General features: G+C 37.2%; 1 protein-coding gene across 1 annotated transcript in view; it reads left to right on the top strand.

Annotated features, from left to right (window-relative positions):
• ADGRL2 (adhesion G protein-coupled receptor L2) overlaps positions 1-26,343 on the top strand; it is a 313,675-nt gene that overhangs the window by 330 nt on the left and 287,002 nt on the right. Inside the window, exon 2 of the mRNA XM_066192572.1 lies at positions 252-312. The gene's annotated coding sequence lies outside the window, so the exon portion shown is untranslated. The remainder of the gene's footprint in view (positions 1-251; positions 313-26,343) is intronic.

Raw genomic sequence — 26,343 nt, 5'->3', positions numbered from 1 at the left:
TTGGTTTGGTGTTTCAGTTGGGACTTTGTTTTTATTACTGCCCTTCCACTGCTACATAAGATTCATCAGTTTTTCACCAGCTCTCAGCCACCAAACTGAGCTTCTGGATTCATTCTGTCCTTTGCTTTTTTGCTAGATAAATATGGATTAATTTCTGATAAGCAGTGTGATTAAACATATCATGTTTTACATTTTTAATGCTTGTAATGTTTGTATCTTAAATTCACAAATATTTTGTGGTTTTTTTGCAGGTAACAGTACTCCAGTGACACCACCTTACCTGAAGATGGGCAGAATGAAACCTAATCTTGGGTAAGAGACCTGTAAGTTTTTGGAGGTGCTACTGTGACAAACATAATTTGATGGCTTCTTCCTTGCTGTTTCCTTTCATTCTTTACTTAAAGCTTTGCTGATGAAGTTGAGTTGAAGGTAGGCCCCTCTAAATTTTTCCTGTGCATTCATCCCCTGAATTAATGTTATCTTTGGCAATTTTCACCAGTTATTCAATGCAGTGCTGCTTGTCTGCCCTCTGAGCTTTCAGGCCAGCTCAGGACCCAGGCTCAAATCACAAAATTGCAGCATGACATGCTGCCACTTAAGCACTTAATTATACCTAAGGAGACAAGGATCCACATTGTACCCTTTACAATAGAGCCACAAGAAAAAACGAAGTCCCAGTGCCTTGCTAGCCAAAGGGATCTTTGCCAGCACCAGGTGGTGGGAAGCATGAGGAAGCGAGTGTGGTGGCTCCTGGCACTGCCTGTGCAGCCACAGTGACAGGTTTTTAAAAATGCTGCTTTTGAGAGAGAGGCCGGTAGTGTTTGGTGTCAAGGGGCTGAAAAGGGTGCCATGTGGGGCTGAAAAGCCTTGTAATAGTTCCTGATGAACCATTTTCAGTGCTTCCTCTCCTACTTGGATGATTGTACTCACCTGGCTACTGTGCTCTTGCATCCAGGTTTTGCCAAGTGGTTATCTTCGTGCTGCATCTGTTTATTTTGTATCTGCCTCTCTGGAAGGCAAAGTCTGGAAGGGTGCAACCAATTATCAGTGATGCTATTGCGATTTTTCTGTCTGGTTGAGCTAATTTCTCCTGGAGTTTTACCAGTGGTCTAATTTAATTAAGTTGTTTCAAATCCAGGTTTAGTGGGAAATGCAGAGAAATATAAAACTGTGAAATTCATCTATTTGCATAAACATATGCTATGTTTGGTTTGCATTATCTATGATACCTGTACGCAGCTTCTCTTTTCTAGTAATGATGGACAGTTTCTAAGTCGTTGGGCAGGGGCAACTAGTTTAATGGGAAATGTAGGCCTGCAGAATTTTTGAGCTTTGTAGCTTCATCTAAGTTACAATACTACTTGCTTTCCTTTGAGTACAACCACCACTGTGCTGTAACTTCATCTTAAAGACTTTTCTGTTCTCTTACTAGGAGGAAACCCGCCTTTATATAAGTTTATCTGGGGGGTCAAAGTATGTTATATAAATTAATTTTGTGCTAGATAGGTGTAGCTGAAATGAATTTCTAGAGTGTTTAGAGTGGATGAAAATCTGTGTCCTGTATAGCCACTGACTGCTGTAGAAGGTTGAGGCATTGTGATTTGCTCTCCTGTGACTCTGGTTTGAATTTATAGGAGAATATTAGAACCACACTTGATGGCATACTATAGTGGGACACTGAAGTCGTGCTGCAAGGTGTTTAAGGCAGTAACGGAAAAATATCATTCTAAACAGAAAGGTGGGTAGTCAGTGCTTAGGGCTTTCCCTAGCACTGATTTTGTTGTAGGTTATTTGACAAAAATCTCATCTTTTTAACTATTGAACAAAAGATGATATGAAACAAGTATCTGTCTTCGGGAAAATGTATCTATTGTGTGTTTGAAGAGAGGTTTACTTTGCATTCTACAGAAGCGGGACATGCAAATGGAGTATTTGCTTATACATTCTTATGGTCATTTAAGAGATTTTACCTAATTCTTTTCTTTTAAATGAAAAAACTATGACAAAGATTTTAAGCCGATGATTGGGATCCAAAGGACAGATAATGCAGACTCCAACTGTGTTTGTAATAGTTCAATTCTGAAAGTGAAATATGTTCTCTATCTCGAAAAAGAATAAGAATATGAAAGATGTTGTGTCAGTGATTCTTCAGATTTTCATTCTATTGATCAGAATTGAAGAAAATGTATTTTCATACACTGATCTCCTTTTTTCAAATTTCCAGTCTCAGTTCTTTGTGTGCTCCATGGAGAGGCTGTATACAATTACGCTTTGCTAGTAAAACAAGATAAAATAATATAATCCCATTGCATTGTCACAGAGATAAAGCGTATGGTAGCTTATTGTTTTAGTTGATCAGCAGGGTGGCCTAGTAAAATGAATTCCTATCTCCTGGCTTTGGCTTATCTTCTGATTCCTGAAAGACACAACAAAGAAAAATAACCATAACAATAGAAGTAGTATTTTTGCTTTCGTTTGATGTGAATATTACAACAGTGGAGTCTCATGACGGAAAGGACAAATAATTGTGTGCACTACCTGAACATCAATGGCATCACATGCTGTAGTATGACTCTGTTGAAATGTTGGACTTGTGTGATAATAACTACACAGTTATAATAACTGTACTAAAACCACATTGAGTATGCAATCACCTCTAGCCTAGTTATAATTGGTACCACACCTAAAGGTCCTAAATGAGGTCTACTCAAGTACTAAACATAAATAGCATAAGTTTCTTTCCTAAACAACTCACATTTTTAGTACTTTCATTTCTGAAATATGCCACTCCTGCCAATTATTATTGCAAACATTTCCCTGAAAGAGAGAAAAGCTCTGAATCTCGTCTGCAGAGCTTTCTTTAAGTATCCAAGAGGAGTAATCAAATCATCAAACTGTTATTTTCTCAGAAATAAAAAATAAGCAGCTTCTGCACTTTGTATGTTTGATTTATTAAGAGTGGTTGTCCTCTCTTGGTTTGAGCAACCTGAAAGTAAACACACAGCACCTCCTGTGTTGTATCTTGCTTTGCATGAAAACACTGCCCAGCTTCCATACAGGGTTTTAGCTGAAGACATACTGGTTAATTTTGTTCAAATAGTCTCAACACATAACTGATATTAGACTATTAAGAGAGGTTGTTCTCTATATGCTGCTTTTCCCCGTTGTGCTGTGAAAGGAAAGTGAATTTCACAGGTACAAAATGTACTTGCCCACCACTTTTTTGCGCCCCAGAGACAGACTACAGCACAAATCACTGTACAAAACCCCTCTAAACCACGTTTGGGAAGCCCTGAATGCCTGTACTTGGATTAGGGCTCTGAGTATTTATTAGCAATTCTTGTTGAACACCTTAAATTTTGTGGTGGGTACCCCAAGGTGGGATCATTCAGAGAACCTGCATAGCGCATCATAGTGCTGTCCTTCAAAGTCTTCACAGCACCAGCCTCTTCCCCCCCTCCCATTCTTCAGTAAGCACCATGGAGGGGCTGCCTCTAGGAAGGGCTTTAAAGATCAGCCTCACTGCCGTTCTTTAGTGGGGGGGTTCCTGTGCCCTTCTGAGGCCACTGAGAAGTAGCAAATGCTGTATTCTTGAGCCTGTAATAGATGCAAATTGTGTAGATGAAGGAGAGGAAGCTCTAACAGCCGTTGAATGCAATCTGTGAACACTACTGTTTCATTTATAGTGATGCTACCTAGGCATTTGCACTTAAAAGGAACAATAAAGAGGTGTCAGAACAATCGCAAGGCTGCAGAATTGAAACAGCGGCAAAGACGTTTTGAGCCATGTGAAATGTTGCCTGCAAAAGATCTGCTTTTTCCGTTAGTTTTTGTTATTACTGAAGGCTGTTCTAGTTCTCCTTGTTTTGTGACACCCACTGGTTCATTTGCCTTCAAAGACTCAAGATGCAAAGAGGCAGGGAAACAAATTAAGTCAAAACTGCAATGGCTGGTGAAAACTGCACGAAGAATGTCATGGCTGCTCTTTATTTGTCTCTTTAGTTTTGAAGTAGCTTTGCGATACAACTGGATGGCTGATTCACTAACTTGCCAGCTGCCTCTAGCAGGCAGCAGTAGAGTTGCTGTTATGTTTCAGTGTTATTCTTGCTTGCAGGACAAAGGACTGATCCTCAATAGATGCAACCTTTGGAGGTATGCATATTACCCTGGTGAGGATCTGAACTGCTGTTGCCTTTTAGTCTTTTTATTTGAAATAGAGAAGAGGTTTTGAAATATAGAAGGGAAGAAATTGCACACTAAAAATTAAATAAAGGTCTAGTGGCTGTCAAACAACAGACAGTTACTGATTAACAAAGAATGACGGGCTTGCATATAGTGTCCTGTTAAAAGCACAATAAGCTGTGATTGTGTGCTGAGATTATGATTATCTGCAAGCACTTGCTACTTACTGCCTGCAAATGTGAAAGCTGTGTGTGCCTGGGAAAACCGAGGAAACAGAGGATTTGTTGTACTGCAGTAGGTGTGTTCAGAGTGTCCCAATCCTACTGAATAAGAGCAAATACCACTTGGAAGGGAATACAGAGTTTGAAAAAGGAATATATGTAGTTTGTAAAAAAAAAAAAAAAAAAAAAAAAAAAAAAAAAAAAAAAAAAAAATTGGAGTAAAGCTGTAAATTTTAGCGTGTGATTTGCTTTGTAGCTACAGCAGATTAAGATGCATTAGAGGACCTGTTGCCATTCTGGATCTTCTAAGACTTCCAATGGGATACTATTATCTGATTTTATTAATATCAGTCATTTGAATTCCATTAGTGTTCAGAGACCCTGACTTAGACTCAGTCATAGTAATGTAGCTGTATCACAAAGAACTCACAGTTTAAATAGACAGGATAGGCAATTAGCAGGCAAATGTCCCACAACTAAAGAAGATCAAATTACCTAAGACCTTGTCATATGTTAATGTTAGTTCATTTTGTTTTTTACATACCTCAGTAAAATGAGTAATCTCTAAAATAAGAACATGCTGTTCTCATATTTCGGAAAAGTTCTAGGAAAACTAATAATAGTAAAATGCTCTCACAACCTTTTATTTGATATAAGTTTAAAGTGATGATGTTTTTCATATAATATGAATTTGAACTGTGTGAGTCTCCTGAATCTTTAGCTTTTAGTGAGGAATGCATTTCCCGGGGAAATGCGGGAGGGGCAACAGGACAGTTTGTTTTAATAGTTCGGGGGGGGGGGGGGGGGTGCGGGGGAGGGGGGTCGGGTCTGGACAGTTGAGTGAACAAGAGATCAGCAGGGCAAAACGTGCCCTAAATGCTGTAAAGTCTTATACAATTGTGTCAGGCAGTAAACCCAAATGAACTTGCAAAGTCATGCACTAGTTCAATTTTGGAAAGGAAAACCTGGCTTTGAAGCCAACCAAATCAATCCCTAGTTCAAATTAAATTTGGAGTATCCTGTGAAGCTCCAATACACAACTCCAATAACAATCAGCACTTAAGGTGCAGGCAAATAATGTTTCATTTAAAAGAAATTGAATAAGGATTACTGACAGAGAAAGTTTTTGATGCTGTTTTGTCATTAAAGTCAAATTATAGCATTATTGTCTTAATCCTATATGTCTCAATCATCTCTCTCTCCCTCTGTCTCTCTTTAATGCACAAAAAGCCCTGTGCATGGTTGGTCTTGTGTCTCCATCTCATTAAAACCTTGCCATGCAAATGTATCATAAGTGTTGCCTGAAGACTTCTGTCTCATGCAAAATTTAGCTTAAACTCTGCTGGCATCAAATAATTTGTTATGCACAAACCTTCTGTTTGGTTTGCTGACATTCCTTCTTAGCTGGCTCTCATGATGATTCATTATCTTGTGATATAGATTTCCAAGTATCATCTTTGTATTGATTTTTATATCTTTAATAACCACTCCACAGAAGATGGCTCCACTTGGTGTCATTGATCGCATCAAAAATTCAAGGCTTACAGAAATACGAGAGGGCTAATTGGTAGCAGAACATTTCAGACTTAATACAGTCTTAATCTTCTGCACTAACCTAACTTGAAGATTTCCTTATTAAGGCTAAAGGGGAACTTGTGAATAACTGGAAATTACCTGGTGAGAACAGGTAAAGTGTGGTAAATGGAGATAACAAGGGTTAGATCTGAAAAACAGCTCTCTTTTGTCTCTTCACCAAAGTATCCTCCTTAAAGAAGAAGCAGTACATAATTCTTCTAGCTGTGGGAAAAAGTGTGTTCACAGCATCACATACTGTGCAGTGGGCCAAATGGCATTGAGTTTCTGATGAATCAAAGACAGTTATTAGGTTTGACAAGCTCAGAAATGTGTGCTGTAGGTCACTTGTTTCAAAAAGAAGTGATCAAAGAAAGGTAATTTTAATCTTTAATTTTTTATGTAAAATTAAGGGCTCTATTTGTAAGCTTGCAGTCTTAGACAGTCAAGTCTTGACTAGGTTTGAATCTGGGATATCTGAAAATGTGAGCCAGAACAACTATCTGAGAGTCATTCAGTCTGTTTAATTTGCCTTAACGTGTTGTTTAAAGCTTCTATCTCGTTAGGTTTTTCAGCAGTGTGGTTTGTCAATGACAAGGAAGTGATATGTGTGTCCATATTTTTTCGTGACTGTATTTTTTCACTGTGACACTTTCTCACTAAGATTTTTTCCAGGATTTTGCACTTTTTATATTCTAAAACTTGAAAGCAACTGAAAATAAACCACACTGAGTTACCGGGAAGGGTTTTCTTTTTTAGAAAATCCAGTGATAGACAAAGAATATGTAGAGACAGCAACATGTTAAAACCAGGAAAGATAATTTCTCAAAAAAGCTGCCCTTGTAAATTGTTAAAAAGCTGTTAAAAAAAGTGTCTTCCAACAGCCACATGGTCTGTGGTTTAAACACAGCAAGGCAGATTGTCCAGCTACTACTAAGAGTATCAATCAGGGCTACTCAATCAGTTCTTGCCAATAAAAGGCATTGAGACAGCACCAAGTCTGCTGGTTCAGTCAGACACTGCATGCCATCTGTGCAGTGGGGGCTGCCTGCTATGTTTCCTAAAAGATTAGGAGAACAGTTAGAAACATAGGATCTCCCACAGGAATGTGAGAGACATCATATATCTGGGAGCTTGGTGAGGATAAAAATGAAATGTGTTCATAGCGCAGGCTGGAATAACCTTGGTCCCTTTTGACCTCTGTGGTAAGCAGACCTCTTTTTCCACTAGACCCTATCAAGTCTGTCAGGTTAGCACTAGTTTCTTTATGAACAACCTATATTTGGAGCTGGCAGTAAGAAACTCACATTATTCTCATAAAGTCCAATCAAAAACACATTACACGGTTAATGCATCCATACACCTCTCATGCCTTTATTATGTTCCTGTTGTCACTCTCAGACTGAGAGGAAATTGTTCACATCAACCAAATCTTCTCAAACAGGAATCTAGCAGCTCTTTTCATTTCAGATTTTTACTGTGTTCATCACTAACCTGACTGAGGAATGTATTAATGGAGTAAACCAATCAGTCAAGGAAATGCTGCCTCCTTATTTCCAGGGAGAGGAACAGAAAATATGAGGCCAGTCTAAGTGCTGCTTCTTTACAGGGGTGAACATTGACTCGTAGATTTTTGTCTAGCCCTGCAGAACAATTCCTGTGAATGCTAATATGTGAATACACTCCTTAGCCATCAGAATGACTGAGGGATTTATGGTTTGGCCCAAGGTAGGCTGTGTGACGAAGGACAGTGATATAGCTGGAATGTAGTCTAAATTTACTGACTTCCAACTTCATATTGCTCCTCTTAGATTAGTATTGTCTTCTATTAAAAAAGAAAACAAACCCTTTGTGAGCATTCAATGATATTTATTATGGACATGGTATTTATTATGTACACTACCTACCAATAAACAGAATTGCAAGATGCAACATATTGGCAAGAATTTGGCGTCTGTATACTTGTGCCCAAATTCAAATGTAAACATCTCTCCTCCTTACCTAACCCCAGCAGCAACAGAAGACTCATAACCCAATACCAGAGCAAACATGGTTCAGATGTCTATTGAATCTCTACAGTTCTGTCCTATTAGGGTTTTTTCCATCTTTTTTTTTTTCTAGATACATTATTAAGCATTCAAGGATGGAGAGACAGTGGGCAAAAAAGCTACTGGTTCTTCCAGCAAAAAGGAAGAATAATTAAAGCTTAAGAGATTACCCATTAGCTTTAATTTCTATAGTTTTTTTGTTGTTGTTGTTTGGTTGGGGTTTTTTGAGGGGGGGGGGGGTTTGGTTGGTTTGGTTTTTTTTTTTTTTTTTTTTTTTTTTGTTGTTTTTTTTGTTTGTTTGTTTGTTTGTGTTGTTTGGTTTTTTTTTTTTAAATTCCATTCCTTGTTTTGTTTTCAGAAAACTTCATGTTTTGAAAGAACAGACCCGTGGTCACATGCCTTAGTTACAGGCTATGAAAAAAAAAGAAGAATCTCAAAGTATAACTTACATCTTTTAGTAAGCACCACTCTTCAAATCTCACTTTGTCCACCTGCCAGTGTTCACAGTTCATGACATGTAGCTGTGAGGCCTGGTTGTGCTGCAGGACATAAGGGTAATTCCCATTGATCTCAATGGGTATTACATGCATCCTGCAGCGGGAGAGTAGGGCCCTCAGGTTTCACTGAATAGCAAATAGTCATGTAAAATCCACGGATCCTATTCTTTCCCGGCAGGGTATGTTGAAGTCAATGGGAGTTACTTGTTAGACGCTGTGATGAGAAAAACTTACCCTTATAAGATAAAGTGGTTCATTCATTGTTGCATTTTGATTAATTTTATCAAAGATCCTAGTAATTAGACTTTTTCCTATAAAAAATATATTGTCTTCTGACCTTCTTTATTCCACTTTGTAATTAAAAATGATGCTAACCAAAAGGAAAAAGCAATACAAAAACAAAAGCCCACAGAAGAAATGTGAGAAAACTGAATTTACAAAATAGCCATGAGTTTAGTGTAGAAGTTAAACAACTCTTGGTGAGAGACTAAAATGTTTTCCTCCAGAAACACTCTCTGCTCACACCAGATATCCTAACACAAATTTATAGCATTGATTCTACTGATTTAAATAAGGAACTAGAATTTGGCAAATCAACACAGAATTTGACATCTGTTTCTTATCGTTTGAATTTTGAGATGGAGTTTCCATCAAATCAAAGTTTACATCCGAAGGAGATTTTAAATATCTCCTTCACTAGCATGTTATAACTTTAGCTGAAGGAAAGGCTTTCATCCCATCCCCCTGTCCTCTCCTACTCTTCCACCCCCAAGTGCTCTCCTTGAAAGCAGCAAAGAACTTAAGAAATCTGGGCAGTCTATCAGTTTGCTATGGTTCATTTTACCTAATCCAGACATCCAGCACAGCAGGGGGAAAACTGCTGTATCTAGTGAAACAAGAGCATGAATAATTAAAACTCTGTTATTAATGAACTTCCAGTCGTTATGTAAATGAAACTGATTTCAAGTCTAATTTGTCAGCCTGAATTCTTTTTCTGTTCTCCTTTTGTCTAGGACAAGAACTCATCATAATGGACTTGATAATAAAACACTAGCAGACATGCTGTGTGCAGTGCCCATCTGAGTTAGGGCTTTTAGCATGGTTAATTGATACAGTTACTGCGGAGAAGTCTATAAGGCATTTGTATGGCTTTACGTTTTACAAGCTTTTTCTTTTTTTATTTTTTTTTTCTTTTCTCTTTTGACAGTGCTAGCTATTCTTTGCACATTCCTCATTACCGTTTACCTTTACATGAGGGGTGGCTTGTAATTACTGGCTGGTAAATACTTTCCTTCTCATTTCGTGCGCCGTTCAAAGACAGCAGAGTTCAGAAAGGTCTGTGGGAAGGGAAGTCTGTAGTTATCAAACAATGGCTAACAGTCACCAGGAGAAAAAGCCTGTCAAAGCACAAGGCTGCCGGGCACTGGGTCCTTGCCCCATTGTCTTGGATCAGGTGTCAGTCATCGTCCTGCCCACTACATTTACTTTGATACGAAATAACCAGTATTGAAGTTATATAGAAAGGACAGGCACTCCGCTGGGAAGGGTGAGATTAGGTTTTAAAAGAAACCTTGAATTTTAAGTTTTTTACTTTCACCAAAACCAAGCAGGATCTTTTGAAATAGCCCATGCCCTTAATTGATTAAGCCTGTGGTAGACAGCCAGATAGAGTGAGGTAGGTGGGGGTGAAGGGCTGCCTTCAAATCATGATTTGTTTTGCGGTTTTTTACGTCCTCTTGCATCTGTCCTTTACTTCTCACCAGTTAAGTCTCTCTGTTTTTTCTTTCTTTTTATTCTTGTCAAAATTTTCAGTGTATTTTGATTTATTAGTTCTGATTTATACTGTCAGGAAAAAGTTTTTAGTGAAGGTTCAGAAAGTAACCAAGGAGAAGGGCATAAGCATATATTTCCCTATATACTGTGTGCTAAGAAAGGAAGAGGTTGGCAAAAGAATCCTCAAAACAGGATATAAAGAGTATTTATAAATAAATAAATAAATCCCCAGACCTGGAAGAAAAAGTCTTTGCAGTCCCCTGAAACCAGCCTAGGTCTGGTGTCAAGAGTGGAGACTCAAAACTGGACATTTAACATGCAAGAAAACTGTGAAGTAAGAATTATTTATTTTATTCTGCGTTAGGAACAGCCCATGTCTCCTTTTTTTTTTTTTTTTTTTCTGGTAGCCTGTTCTATAGGACTTTTTTATTTTTTATGATAAACTAAGAGTGTCCTTTATGTGCCTTTTTTTTTTTTTTTTTAATCAACTTACTTTCGTTAAAAGAGGCAAAAAGCATGGCTGGATCACTGGTTTTCCTCATAGGAAATTGAAACAAGGGTGAAAAATTCTCAGTATAGAAATGGGAAAACTTATTAAAGACTTCTTTTCCCTTTTTTTTCTCTTTTCCTCCACCCTCGTCTTTCTCTCTGTGCCATCATTGTGCAGGGGTCTAAATAAATGCATAGAGGGTAGTATTTAGAATTACTCTCTGAGTAGACTGGCCTACTGGCCCTTCTTTACCCTGGTGGACCAGGGAAAATGTGAAGGCCTGAGAGCTGGAAAGAATTAAGAGGAGAACAGTTCTTGGGTCAAATGTCCTGCACAGGGAAAGTTTTTGGCTTGTCTGCTAAAACCCAGTGTGTTTGGGAGGGCTCCTGAGCGTACCTTCAGTGCACTCTGTTACACTCTCAGTTGTGCTGTGTAGGTTAGGGGCCAACAAAACTCTGTCTTGCCTGAAAGAGGTTCGAATGCCACGGAGGAAAAAGTTCCTTGCTTCCTGCTTCTTGCTGGGTGAGGCAGGCACCAGCCTCAGGCTTTCCTTTGCATAGCTGTTGGGGACATTGCAATTCCCGTGCTGTCTTTCCTTTCCTATGCAAATTGTAAAAGGTTGTCAGGGAATATTGTGTAGTTTCTGTCAAAGGAGGAAAAAGTTTTAAAAGCAGCTCATTTCTGTCACACCTTGAGCTGGGATCTACATGGTGCTTTGAGCATTCTGTCAAAGAGGTTTGGTGTACTCATGGTGTGTGTTAAAATTGCTGTGGGAATATTACTGGTTGAGAATATCTATTAGATGTATATTTAGGGGATGTATTTTAATATCTGCTAGCCTGACTTTATTATTTTTGCAATAATAAGACCTAAAATAAATTAGATACTTGCTGAAGCTTTAAAACATTCTTGCAACACAAACATAATGTAAAATCTAATTTAGTTCTAAGGTTAAAGCTGAAAAGAAGGAAAAAGAGGAGGGAAGAGCTTCCACGTTTCAGTGAAACAAGTTTGGTGCAATAAGGCAGGTGTTCATAGAACGCTTCATTTTAATTCAGTGAAGCTAATATCCCAGTTTATGTTGTTTGGAGTAATAACAGTGTAACACAGAGCTGTAGCAAAGATTTGCAGGTTTCCTTTAGGTCAGTAACAGTTGCTATAAACACATCGGACTATTTTTTTATTATTATTCTACTCCATCTACATCCCATAACTGGAAGGGAGGGGAAGGGGAGAGGGTTAACAGTTTTTACACTTTAGAAGGCTTTTCTTTTTGTCACATTTAAACCAAATACACACAGGTGGCTAGGTGGCACTGTGGATTAATGTACTTCTGAATTAATGTGCCTAGAGTGGATTGTATCACAAAGTGAGTATAACTGAAATGCAAGCTTGCTTCCCTTCCTGGATCATTATGTGTACAGTCCCTTGAATTGCATTATTATTTATATAAAAATCAGAAATCCAAAATAATATACACTGTAATCATGAGATAATTATATTAATGAACCTGTGTTTTGGAGTTATATACTGCTTTGCAGACCTTGCTTTTGTTCTGAGGCTTGCTATTTATTCTAACTAAGAAAGAGAAAGTCACCTAAACTGCAAACACTGTTTTAAAAGAAAAGAAAAAAAAACCCCACAAAACAAAACAACCAAAACAAAACAAACAAAAAAGCTTTTCCCATGTTGTATTTTGAATTTAAAAAGTTACTTTGCCAGCACTTTGGGCACTGAGTGTGCTGTGGGAGCTTTCTAAGGCTGGGAGCTGTGGGTTCCTTTTGAATCAAGAAGTGCTCAGAATTGCATTCTGTAACTACTGAAATCCAACTATCCCAAGCAGGTAGGCACACATTACCCAAAGACATATACAAATTATGCCTCTCCAAACCTATTTCAATGTAAATATTATCATTTTTCAGGGGTAGTCCTTCCACTGCAATAAAATTGATAAATGTAACTCAACAGCAACTTTGGTAAAAGTTAATGATTGCAGTAGTTTCTGCCTGAAGCCAGATGAACCTTACTCGTTGAAGAAGTTTTGCCCACTAAGAGTGTTTTGCTTCTCCAAGGGAAAGGAAGTAGAATGCATATAACCAACAGAACTGAATTATTGCACATTCTTAGTCTTCTCTAGTCAACTCCAGAGGTAATGATCACTAGAGGGATTTCTAAAAGGTAATTACTGTCTATTGCTTAATTATAGTTTATTAAGATCAAACATACTTCACTATTTAGTTGATGTAACAGGAAAACACAGTCTGTGTTTATAGTTTTAAATGCAAACAGTGCAACCTGCATTGAGGCTTAGCAAAAGTGGATTTTAGGATACAGCAGTTTAGATGTCAAGACTACTGCATTAGGCACCTTCCCCTTTCTAATAGAAAATGCAGTTTCTGTAACCTGAGGCAAAAGTTCTTTATAATGCATTGTATATGTTCATTCTTACTCCTCCTTTCTACTAAAGTTGAATGTTGTAACAGGGGGGAATTGATCAGGCACAGGGTATTAACTGTAAGGTATTCTTTCATGTGCAGTATTAGCCAAAGATGTGTACAATTAGTTAAAGAAACAACTTTGGAAAGAACTAAGTGCCTGTAAAAATCAAACTGATTAAGAAAGAAGTACCTAACATCCGACTAGATCTATTTTCCTTAAATTGAAAATGAAAGCTGCCACTTCTACTAAAAGCCCTTGCAGCCAAGAGATTTCACAGCAGTTCAGTTAAAGCCTAGCTAATGAATATAAGTTACTTTAGTGGATTTTAGTTGACTTTGAAATTAAAGTCTGAAACCGTCGGATGCAACTAGCAGAGCTAGACTATAGCAAAACGGACTTAATAAACTCCATTGTGCACTTAGATCCCTAGTGAGATTTGCCTTCTACCCATGACCAATTGGTATTATTTTTGTGGTGACTGGTACTTTTGTCTCTGAGACTGGGATTTCTGAGAGTGATTAGCACTTTTCAGCAGTGATTGACAGGTTGTAGCAGCAATGAGACAATAGGAGGAATCATTAGGAATTCAAATGCAGATTTTTGTTTGCATGCTTTAGGACTGGTTTGTGTAGAAGTGAAATCTAGATATGAGGGCAGAAATAAGCTATTATTTCATCCATTTTGACAAAATACAAAAGGAAAAAGATGAAAATGTGCTAAATAGCAAGAAATAAAAGAGAATAGGATAGACAATAGGATCACATTACTGTTAATAAGATTCTCCCACTCTATCACTTTTAGTGTGGGGCGTGGGTTTTTTTTGGTTTTGTTTTTGTTCTTTTTGTTTGGTCTGACATTTTTTAGTGGTTTTTTTTCTGGAGAATCCTCTCTTAAGTGTTTTGTACAAAATGCTGCTCTAAGTTTGTAAATAGAAACCATAGAGTACAGTTTGTAGTAGAAATACTTTTAATACTGCTGAATTTAAAAAATATTATCACTTTGTGGGGGAAATATGTATGTTGGTGTCATACTGAAGCTTGATAAAACCGTCTCTGTTGCATCTAAACAAGAGGTGGTAGGGAAATAATTATAGTGACTGATTTCAAGCATTGACCAGCAGTTGATAATTGGCCATAAATAATTAGGAAATAATGGCACGTCAGTGGTGTAGATTATGTAAATTTTGTAGCTATGTCTCTAGATACTGATTGAGCGCTTTGCAAGTGATTTTTTTTTTATTCAGATTGTAAATTTAATATACTGTACATGACAATTTAATCTTGTTTGGCATCAAAGCTACCAAGATAATACAGAATTATACAAGCCTAATCAAAGAGAGAAAAATCAGATGAACATCATTATTTTGGAGAGCTGGTTTAATGGGAGTTGACATTTTCAAAAGAGCATGGATTCTTCCTTTTTTTTTTTTTTGAGACAACAATTAATGTTAACTAGGTTTCTGAAGCAATAGGCTAACAGAAAAAGCACTGACTGAAATTATAGATGTGTGTGCTCACAAGGTATTAAATATTTAAAGTACGATTTTGTAGAGCACATCCTGTTTACATGAAATGATCATAGTCATGGATTTTTATTCTTAAATTGTGCTCTCTTCAGGGCAAAGGCTGCATTTTTTGTGTTGTGACTAAACTTTGGAGGGTTTTGTCGTCTTTTCCTTCTCTGTTGATATCAGCAAAGGTCTGTAACTTTGGTATTTTATATTTTAGTACAATCAGGTTATGTTAAAAACTCCGTCATATTAGCTAGCACGCATTGCACAGAAATGCATAAGGCCTCTCAAGAATATAATTCAGAGCACAGGGGGTTGGACTTTTGTGAATGCTTCCACTCTATGTAGTCTAGTTTTTCTGGACTTGTTAGCATATGGGCTGAAAGATGTTTGAAAATTGATGAAATTTAGTCCTGATGGTATTTTATCTCACAAATGACTTAATGTTCACGAAGTGACTATTTTACTATGCATAGTTAAGAAAAATCCTTTTATTAATAAAAAATAGGAATTTTCCATAAAATCAGCTAGTTCCTGGGTATCAATGCAGTCTAATTTGAAAAAAAGCTTTTAAAAATTCCAGGTAAGATATTCTGGTGCCAAACTGGTGACCCAAATCAGGGTGTCTCCAGCGTAGTGCACACATGCACAGAGTAGTTACTGCTGCAGTGTCCCACTGCTGCATCAGTGTGGGAAAGGTTTCAACCCTCCTCTCTACCTTCAGATTTTCATTCTTATTAATTGGATTTGGCATCCAGAATTAAACAGAACCTTTGAATCTGTGTTTAACATTCAGCACGTATTTGTCTGCCACTGCAGCTGGCTTTGCTGCTGTGGGACCTGGAGGGGTGCACTGGCTCAGTGAGGACAGCACAGTGAGGCTGGGTGGATAATGTGGAGGAAACGGGGGTCTGTGGGGTGGAGGGAAGAGCAAGAGAGACACGATTGTGCAAACCAGTGTTACCTTCCAGTGTCCTGCCAGCCCAGCTTGGAGCATCCGCTGTTGCTGTGTGAGCAGCAGCTCCTGCTGCTGCCAGAAGTGCAACCACTCTGCCTGTACTTGCCCGTCAGCACTGCTAAACATTTCTGCTTTTGGTTCCATTACAACTAGATACTCACCAAAAATGCTGTCAATTCAGCATTAATATTACATATAAAGAACAAAAAAACCCCACCAAACTCTCCTGCCAGCTAAAGCCTCTCTCTCCACCTTTGCTTTTAGTGAAGAACAATTTTAAGCTCACACCTCTTCTAAGCATGATCCTTATTTAAGTACATTTCTTCTTTTTTTCTTTCATGTGGTTTTATTCATATCTCTGATTAAGAAATAGTTATTTTCTCATTATCACTTAGCATTGGAAGACTTTTTTCACTTATCTAATTAGGTATAAAAGGCTTTTTTTAATTAAAAAAAAAGGTCTGATTGCTCCTTCTGCAATACAGTCTAGACATTCTAAGGGAACTAACTAGGAAAAAGTCATATCTGCATTCTGAAAAAATAAGGTAATTTTTAAATAACTCCCAAGATAAAGTGGACATATGGTAAGAGATAAAACATGTAACCTAACCATACAGATATTTGGATTCACACTGCCTTTTTCTGGTTCTGTCAGTGCTTTGTATGGGGAGATAAGGGCAGACTCATAAGGCTATGATTCAGTAGAGGCTATTTCGACAAGTTTCCACTCTGAGATTCTGTTCATCAACCTCTAATTAGCACTTCATCGCTTTCAGCTTTGTGTCACCCAGCTGACTAGAGGAAGATGACACCTCCAACTTGAACTGGGCTTTTTTCCATTTTCTTGGAGCTCATCAAGACATGTGGTGCTTTCTTAAAGTGCAGCTGGTGCTGGCACTTTCATTGTAAATTTAAATCGCTGTGTTTGGAAAAAGGTGATAAGAACAGTTTGTTTCATGTCCCTGGTGTTTAGCCTGAAGCAATTCCCAGTAAATATATTCAAGGCTCCTTCTGGTTTGATCTGCTACACTTTTTTGTACTATTATTATTATTAATAACAATGCTAGAAAATATGCACCTAAAAGAATACCCTGTGCAGTGTATAAATTTTTCCCACAGTCACTGAAGTTTAAAAGAAAACAAAACTCCTTTAAGCTTCAATTTAGAAAAATGGCAAAAATATGGACTTTATATATATGTTTGGAGAAGGAGGAGTCAGGTTTTTGCAAGTTCTGGGTGTTTTTTTTACATTTTCTGTAACACATGTTTTACAGAAAAAGACATTTCATTTTTATTGATTTCACATCCTGCTCTATTGCTCATGCAATAACATATACCAGTAATTTATAACGTGGGGGTTTTTTTCTGCCTATCCAATTGTTATATTACTTATGAAATAAAGCTAATGAGCAATGGTATGTATTTATCTCAAAATAGTTATGCTTATAGAAATATGCTGAGAAAGCCAGCTTTCAACATTTTAGCTTGTCCATTATACTCTCGTCTTACATGTTTATTTGTGTACATTCACACTGCTAAGATCTGAAGGTATATTGCTTAATGGATACATTTTCTGCTCTTTAAAGTGTTTGATAAAATGAGTATAGATTTAAGAAAAGGGACTAAGAATTTACACATCAACTTTTCTATTTTCAACATTTTCGAATTACTATCTAAAGCTTTTTTTCTTCTGAGTATGTGCCCCGTATGCACAACTTTAGTTAAACACTTAACCAAATTAGAGAAATTCCATCTCAAGAGAGCAGCTATTGTATGTTTACTTAGGGGAACTTTTCAAGCTCACAGTTAAAAATAGTATTTCTTTTTGCCATGGAATCAAAAATCATGCTTGCTAGTGTTCTTCTTTTCTTTCAACATTTTTTACTAATCTCTAGAAATAAAACTTATATTAGCAAAATTTCTATCAGTTTCTTTGTATTTGGCTTTTCTGGTTTGCTGCTGTACATTTTAATTCTGTTTGAGACTTAGGTCGTAAGTACTGCAACACCACAATAAATGGCATTAAAAGTCTGAGAAGCTTCTTTAAAGGTCTTATGGAGTGAGCACAGAATTGTGCCTGTCTTCAGTGAGGCAGAAATGAAAGCATACATGCTAAAAATTTAGCTTGATCCAACATTTAAAAACTGAGCCAACACATTGGCTTAGATCTATTTTTTGCATTCTGACTAATAGTTCTGGTGTAAATTGCCATATTTCCATTGCTATAGAAATTAAACCCTGATTTCTGTATGTATGGAGAGAGGCAACATATGTAGATAGTGGCACAATCCTGTATTTATGATATTCCATTTTTCTATAAATATAGATGTTCTGTGATTATCAATAGAGCTTCTCATTAAAATTCAGATTTAGATACAAAATGATGCCATTTTGTCTTAATATTTGAAAACCTAAAAATATCTCTATAGCTCTTTGAAAATCTGTGTTTTAGCATTTACATTCAGCAGTTTATTGCAGTAGGAAATATTTCAAACAGAAGAAAAAAAATGTTCCATCAAAGTACCCTAATAATTTAGAAGACCATTTTTTTCCAAGCAAACCAAATATTAGGAATGAAGTTTAATCAAAGATCTAGTGCTCCATTTCCACTGAAGGCAGGAAATAACTGATTATTTCTCTGAGTTTTTGAGAATCAGCCCTGTTAGGAATACGATTAAGCTCAATTGCAGTCTTGAAGAATTGGCGTCCTCTTTACAGCAACCCCGCTACAAATGGTTTTACATTGTGAAAGGCTTCTCTTAATGATTGTTTGCTCTTTTGATGAACTAGCTAATTGTCCGCTGCTCCATTCATCTTAATTCAAACCCATTACCCTTCATTTTTCCTCCCTACCCTTCAGCAGCTACTGCTGTGGCCTCACACTGCTGTCATATCCAGCGATGTAAAACCATTTTTGCTGTAGTGCCACGAGGAGCCTCCTTGTGCTGTGTGCCGAGTAGATGTGAAGCAAATGGGCTCTCTCGATCCCACAGACTTTATGGAGCTTTGGCTGTTGTGTTCCCACCTCAATACCCCAGATCCCAGTTTGGCAATTGCCTTTGTCTTGTTACTGACTAGCCTGACTAGCCCTGACTTGGGCACCCCGGGCTCTCACATTAACCCTCCTCCTCTGGCACTTGAGAGGTTGGGAATGGGCCAGGGTATATCCTAGGGAGACACCTGTGACACAGGATGAGGGGTTTTTACTTTGAGCCCCTGGCTTCTGCCTTCTGCTTCATGACCCCAGATGACAGACAAAACTGATTCTGTACATGCAGGAGCACGGGGAAGCCTCTGCAGTGATTAGAAAATGCATTTGATGAAGGCTTACCTACAGGGAGTTTCAGGCTGTCAAGTGCATGAATCTCACATTCAATACGTGGGACTTGGCTGATCTGCATCTCTTTGCCTCTGTATTGTCTTGGTTTTCTGCCACTGGTAAAACCCTGTGGATGGCAATTCTGAATTTCCCCAAAAATTTCAAACAGAACATTAGTTATATTCATTTTGGTTCTGCCCAGCAGCTGTCAGATCAAAGGCATTTTATAACCTTTGGCTGTATAAATAGTTACGTGACTAAGAGTTGATTGCAGTTTTCACATATTTTGACTTTCCCTATGTAGTGCACAGCAGTCGGCATTTCTGGGAATGGCTAGTGTAGAACTGGATGGAGATATCTGCATGGATTGACAATTGGTGATAAATGAGGATCTTCTTATTAACTGGGATAAGAGGTATTTCCTGGTGAGGTCTGAATTCTCCACATAAAGAGAAACAAGAAAAGAAGGGTGGCAGGGACTATATGTTAGTTGCTAGGCACTTAATTCATCCTCAGACCTCAAGGACTCAGCATGGGGAACAACCAAGATAAATAATTTGCATTGGCTGTGTCATCTCTTGCTTTTGCCAGAAAGTGTCAGTTTTTCCTTTCCTGGTAATAGCACTGATGGGAGTTATTCTGTTCTAGTATGTTTGGTAAAGGATAACCATGTATCTGTGTATAAATGTGTATTAAATAAATGCTGCAAAAATATTATGGTAATGGAAATGTTTGTGTGAGCCAAACCCTATCAGATATACAGATATGGTTTTTTTCAGTGTAATTCACCACCACAATGATAACCCAGCAATATAACCAATATAAGTACAGATATAAAGGTATGAAACAACATATTGTCAGAAGCAATAAAAAAGATTTAGCAATGTGTAAACAGGATAGATCCACAAGAGGCCAAGCATGGCAGTAGTTTATTATACATACCTACCTAACTGAAAGTCATACTGAGAAGAATGTAAAAGAGAAAGGAGTGGTAAATTGTGATGGCTGTTTTTATTATTCTGCTCTTTAAGAGAGATCTAATTTGGAATTTGCATTTCACAAGAGCTCTGAGTTTTTTGTGAGTCTCATTTTAAGAGCGTTTAACATTTATGTAACTTCTTAATTCATCAAGGAACAAACATGAACTCTAAACAGATGAGAAGGTGTCTGTATGAGAAGGTGTGTGTGCTGCTGTGCCTGGGTTAGTGCACCACTAAACAGGGAATAGAAACAGGAATGTGTCCTTTGTCCCCCCTGTGCAAGAGCCAGCTTTGGCATAGTGATGTGCAGCCCCTGTTCATGGCTCTTTATTGGCAGCACAGAACTGCCTAAAGCCATCACAGAGAGATGGGATGACAGTAATACAGTTGCTGCTTTTGCTCTCTTTTGTGTCGTGATGCTAGATTAGTAGTTAAAAAAGAAAAATTAACAACAACAACAAAAAAGATCCCCAACTGCATGCTTTCCTGAAGCTCTTTCTCAGCATGCACTTGCTCAGAGCTCCAGGAAGCAATCTTAACCAGTCCCAGCATTAGCAAATGAAGGTGACACATTTATGCATTATGAGATTGGCTTAATAATCATAAAATTACAGAACCAGAGGGGGAGAAAAGGGCTATATTTCTTCTCTTTAATAATTTTTTGTTTTCATTTTTATTAATTTTTAGAATGTACTAGAGTAGTATTTTAAAACTTTTCCTGACCTCATAATTTAAAAACTAGGATTCTGAAAAATAGTAAGGATTGTGATATCTTAATAAACCCATGAGTCTTCAATGCACATTGCAGCTGAAGTGGGCCAAATGCTCCTGTGAGTCCTGGGGCAGTGCAAGCTTCCAGAGTCGCTGCCATTCTGCATCATCCAAGTGAGGCTTTGTGTTTCTGAAACCTGGGAGACCTCATAGAAAACCTTTTCCACATTTACCACTTGTGGTGGACAGAGTTATGAGTAACACACCCAAAACATACAGTTGTCATTATTTTTGTCTTATGATAAGCATACATCCAGTAATAAAGGATCTAAAGGACTGTTATACAGAATAACAGTAACATGACCTTAACTGTAAACTTTAATGTAAGATGATTATGCAATAATTAAATTGAAAGCAAACAGCTTTGGCTTTTGGCATTTCATAGTACTTAGGGTATACTTCATTTAAATCCAGTGGACAATGTAGTCTTGGTCCTCTTATGTCAGCCACATGGATTTCTGTGGGACCAGGATTTAACCTGTAAGCCTTCCAACTAGCCAAATTATTGAAAAGTTTAGAGTATGTTCTGTCCTATTCCTCTTATGAATTATATTATGCTATTTTTACTGGATGTGGGGTGCAGGAGAGTGTATTTTTTCCGAGCAGGATGAGAAGCTTTTGTGTTTTCTACCATAATGCTTATTCTTTTAGAACAAAGCATTCTCTGCTTGAACTTGAGGGTCTAATATGTGTTTTACATGTGTAAGTCCTGCTGGGGAATTCATTATACATATACAGATGAGGATAACTCGTCTCTTGCCCTGTGTTGTTTTGATCTTAGTGAAGTTAAGCTTTTGCAAATAAAAACTTACATGTTGAGCTTTTAGCTGTTATGTACATTTACAGTAAGGTAAGTTATCTTAATTCTGAACTCTTTCTATTTCATAATGTGACTGCCTTACAAACCAGAAACAAGTAGTAATGGCTTAACTGTGCCAACAAAGGACTTCACGTGGGGCACAGGTTTGGAAATGAACTTCAGCACAGACCTTGTAGACATCTGAACTCTATAAATCCACAGGTGTTTAAGTAGCCCTAAGGGCTAGGTCAGATAGCAGACTTGTTTCAGTATGACTTTACAAGGATTTAGTACTGTGTAAACATCACTTGCAAGGTTTTCTCTTTACTGCTGAGTAAAACCAGTAGCAGGAAGAGCAACCTTTGATTTTTGTACCATAAAATGTACGGTGTTCTTTTATTCCATAAGCAGTGAGATGATTTTGAGCAAGACTACAAAGTTAAACTTTCTTAGCCAACAAGTTTTGAGACAAGATGATAGAGATTGTACCATTCTTGAAAAGAAATTGCATGGTAGCTGGAAAGTGTGTTTTTCTTTCTTTATTTTGGTGCTTTTTGTTTGTTGTTGATTCTGGTCTTTGTTTTGGAAGAAGCATTCAAGTCCTTCTGGAGAAAGATAAATTAGGCAGTAGTTTTATATGGGAATGCAGTTTGCAGATCTTAGATCTGTGCATTTCCACCTAAAGTAATATTGTTGTTAAAATTTTGTAAGCAGATGGGCTTATTTCTCAGTAAAGTAACCCCAAAGCATAAACTAGCTAGCACAGAAATACTGCTGAAACGATGTTGGGAGAAAAAAAGAAAAAAAAAAAAAAAGACTAGCTAATGCAGAGTGCTGAGAATAGTGTTCTATTTTTACCCCAGAATCTGGTAGGCTAGTAATAGTGACGTGTTTTCATCAGTACCTACAAAACAAAACAAAACTACAAAAAAGCCCCAAACAAAACCAAGACCAACAAAGCAAAGAAAACAAAACAAAACCAAAACCACACAACACCCCCCCCCCCAAAAAAAAAAAACCAAAAACCCACCACTAAATGACTACCCAGAATAACATGGTAAATCAGGTTGAATGGGGAAACTAGATCCAGTGGAGAAGGCATAAGGAGCTGAAAGGAGTAGAACAGCACTCAGAGGGAAAACAAGATGACTGGAACCTGAGTGGATACAGTAATTAGGAACTGGAGAAGGAAATTAAAATCCTTAGGGAATCCAGGATCTGAGAAAGGAACTGAGAGAAATCTGTTGAGGTTTATCAGAGGACAATTACTCCAAAAGCTTAATTAACTCAAATGCAAAGCTTGGTTGAAGCTCCTCCTAGTCCTTGTTTTTACACTAGTGTATGACTCAAGAAAATACAAATAATTTCCTTAGTAGTTAATGAAAGCTCATTGATCACTGTATTAATCTGTAGGAGTGCTAGCTGATGATTAATTCAATCATGTTTTCCTGCAGCATTTTGGTTTCTGCTCCTTTGCTTCCTGTTGTTTAAACTTAAGTTATTTAAGTTGTGCTGTAGCTAACCAGTTTTTATGATGTGAGATTTTCTTTGCCTAATCAGCACAGACATTTGCAAGAATATATTGTGGAGATAGCTAGGTGCTTGCTAAATTTTGATGGCAAAGAGAGACAGTTGTAATTACCTTCACTATCCTGGATTGTTCTTTTTGGGAGAAGTCAAGCCAAGTTTGTGCTATTCAGCCTTTTCTTTCTGGACTGAAGTGTTTGTCACAAACGCACACGTTGAACCTGGTGTTCTCTGTGCCTACAAGCTGCTGGTTACCCTGACATCTCTCTGCCACTCCCAAAGTCAGAGTTTCCTTTCTCAGTCAGTGACTGGCCATAACATACACAAAGGTGTAACTTCCATCGATTCAACTTAAGTGATTTACTGCATGTGTTTCTTGTGATGATGTCACCAATTAATTCTGTGGAAACTCCCTAACAGCTGCATAAATTAGATCATCTCAGTGCTGAGTGCATATTTGAGAGGATAATATATGTATCATTCAGAAATTTTATCCATCATCAGAAAAATGACCAGATTTTGGTTCCTTCAGTTCCCAAAGGTACAATCTGAGAATATTTTAATCTTATCTGGAAGTAGACCCAAATTACGAAACCATTCAAAAGATTCGGAATTAAGTCTTATTTTTGTCACCACTTGATCACATTCTTAATACAAAAAAAGAGTGTACATTTTGTTGTCTAGGAAACACTTGTTTTGAAGCATTGTAAGCCAAGAATTTTATTTTTCTTTCCTCCCCCCACCCCTTTCCATTCTTCAGGTTATTTAAAAAAACTGCCTCTTTACAAATCACATTAGGTTTGTTGTATGCATTAAATGAAAGGCTTTCAACTTCCAGAGCAGGCTGTGTGAACAATTGTCTTGTGTGTACATCAACTAGCATCCTACCTAAGTGCAGTGAATTTGGTTTGTGTTAATTACAAGGTGAATTTGACTGTGTCTACATGATAGATTAACAGTTCCAAATAACATCATATGCAAATGAAAAGAATTTTTTTTTTTATAATTTTATTTTATGGCACAGTTGAGAAATACAGTACATTCTGAAAAGAAACAGAAATGCAGCTATGCTAGTGACTTCATAGTCTGTATATATCAACTCTCAACAATAAAAGAAAACTTACATGAAATTGAATTATTACAATGTTTATGCATGGTGGTGTTATCTTAGAATCTGAGTGTTAAAAATACACTGGAAAACATAAACTAATACATACCATTTAAAGTTGTGCATAAGGATATTATTCAACATTATCCTAATATATTTATGGAAATACTCATAAAGCAAGTATATTTAGATCTCATTTGTAGATTTCAAGATAGTTTGTAGTTTCTTGTGGTGTGTTTCCTGTTTTGTTTTGTTTGTTTGTTTGTGTTTTTTTTTCTTTTTGTAATTTTTGCATTATTAATCAATGGAAAATCTTCTTCACACAGCTACCTTAAATTCAAAAGAGAAAATCTGTAGAATGTTTTGCTAGTACCTGTCTACTGCTTACAAGATATTCTGGGGTTCAGCAGGGTTCACTAACAGTTCAGGTCTAGTCTCACAATTTCTCTTCTTTTTTTTTTAATTTTATTTTATTTATTTTGTTTTGTTGGTTTGGTTTAGGTAAATTATATAATAGAGAATCATCAAAATTGGATAAAAAATACAACTTATCTTTTTCACTGGCATTTCATATGCTTGAGTTAATAATTGTAAAGATCGTGATGCTCTCGAGCCTTATTGTGATTAGGATTATGTAAAGTGCCTACAACAAATGGTGTATTCATGAGCTGAGTATTTTAACAAGGGCTGCAAGTTTGCCATAAACAGACTTTGTTGTAAGGCAGCCTATGGAGAACTAACACAGAGTATTTTGCATTTCCCCCCAGGTAGCCCAGGCTGAACTCTGTACAGTTGTCATTGCAGGAGGGAAGATGTGGTATTTTTAACAGGGTTAAGTGTAATTGGTAGACCTTCCTGGTCTGGATTTGCTGGCTGTTAATATGGGAGCGGTTGGACCTATTAACTGGTGTTATTACTCTACCTTTCAGTCGGAGATATTCTTCACTTCTCTGTCAAGAGTAAACATACTACCTCCCCTGCTTTCTCCTCAGCATTTCACGAGGGGTTAGCATTTGATGCTCTGTTTTTTCAGGAACTCCTTGCTTGGATAGGTGATCAGGTTGCTGGATTTTTTTTTTTTTCTAGTAGAAAAAGAACCTTAAAATGTTTAAGACCACAGAGATACACTGAGGAGGAGATTAAAATATTCCTACTTCATTGTGAGGCTGTGTACTTAGAGCCAGAGCTTCATGTGGTAAGTGGCTTTAACCATGAAATAAGCAAGCTGCATTGCACAAAGGTGTAGCAATGAAAACGGTTTCCTTAGGAAGAAAGAGAAAAACAAATGTAAGACAAAATGTTTCTCAGTTAAAAGGACTTAATATTGCACTATGTGTTTTAATGTGTAGTGCCCTTGGACAGCAAAATATTGAAGTGCCTGTGTTGTTATAAAGGTATATGATTTTCATGTTTCTGTTATTTCTTCTCTCTATTGCATTGGCTAGTTGCCTATCTTTAACCTGGTGTTAAAAATTTTGCCCTCTGAATTATTAAGATAGAACATTTTTATTCATGTTTCTCAGAACTGCTCGCTTAGTACAATACATCAAAGTAAAAATAAGGTTGCGACCAATCCTTGAAATTCATGGAAACACGTTGACATTGGAAATACACCATAAAAAAATCTGGATTTCCAGTCCTCTAGTGAGCTATGGGATAAGGAATTTCAAAGTTTGATGCATTGTTAACCAAAAAAAAAGTGTAGTCCTTGTTTCTGATCTCTAGGATATCCAAGTCACAAATACAGAGAGTTCTGTAATTTATGGTGTAGTTTATTTGCGCTCTAATTGAAATGAAGCACAAAGTGTATTTTTAAGTTCATTTTGTTTGAATGTGAACAGGCAAACCCTTTCTTAAATAACTTCTTTCTTCACACAAGTTGCAGCTCTGAGAGCTCTGAAAGGACCTGAAATTAGTTGATAGAAAGTGGCTCCCCATAACTAATTCTAGCTGGGAGGGCACTGCCATTTGAGTCTTTTGTATTGTCTTTCTATTTTTAAAAGATGAGGAGAAATCAGAATGCTAAACAACAGAGGCTGCCAGAAGAAGATATTTAAAAAAAAAAAAATAGAAAAGCTAGGCAGAGATTTTAATGTCTGTGTCCTCACCAAAGGAACTGACAAACGGTTCTCTTTTAATAATTCTGCAT

This window comes from Chamaea fasciata, unplaced genomic scaffold, assembly GCF_029207755.1.
Source record: "Chamaea fasciata isolate MVZ Bird 193981 ecotype frontalis unplaced genomic scaffold, bChaFas1.0.hap1 SCAF_10, whole genome shotgun sequence".
Taxonomy (NCBI): Eukaryota; Metazoa; Chordata; class Aves; order Passeriformes; family Sylviidae; genus Chamaea; species Chamaea fasciata.
This window is presented reverse-complemented; position numbering and strand designations above follow the sequence as displayed.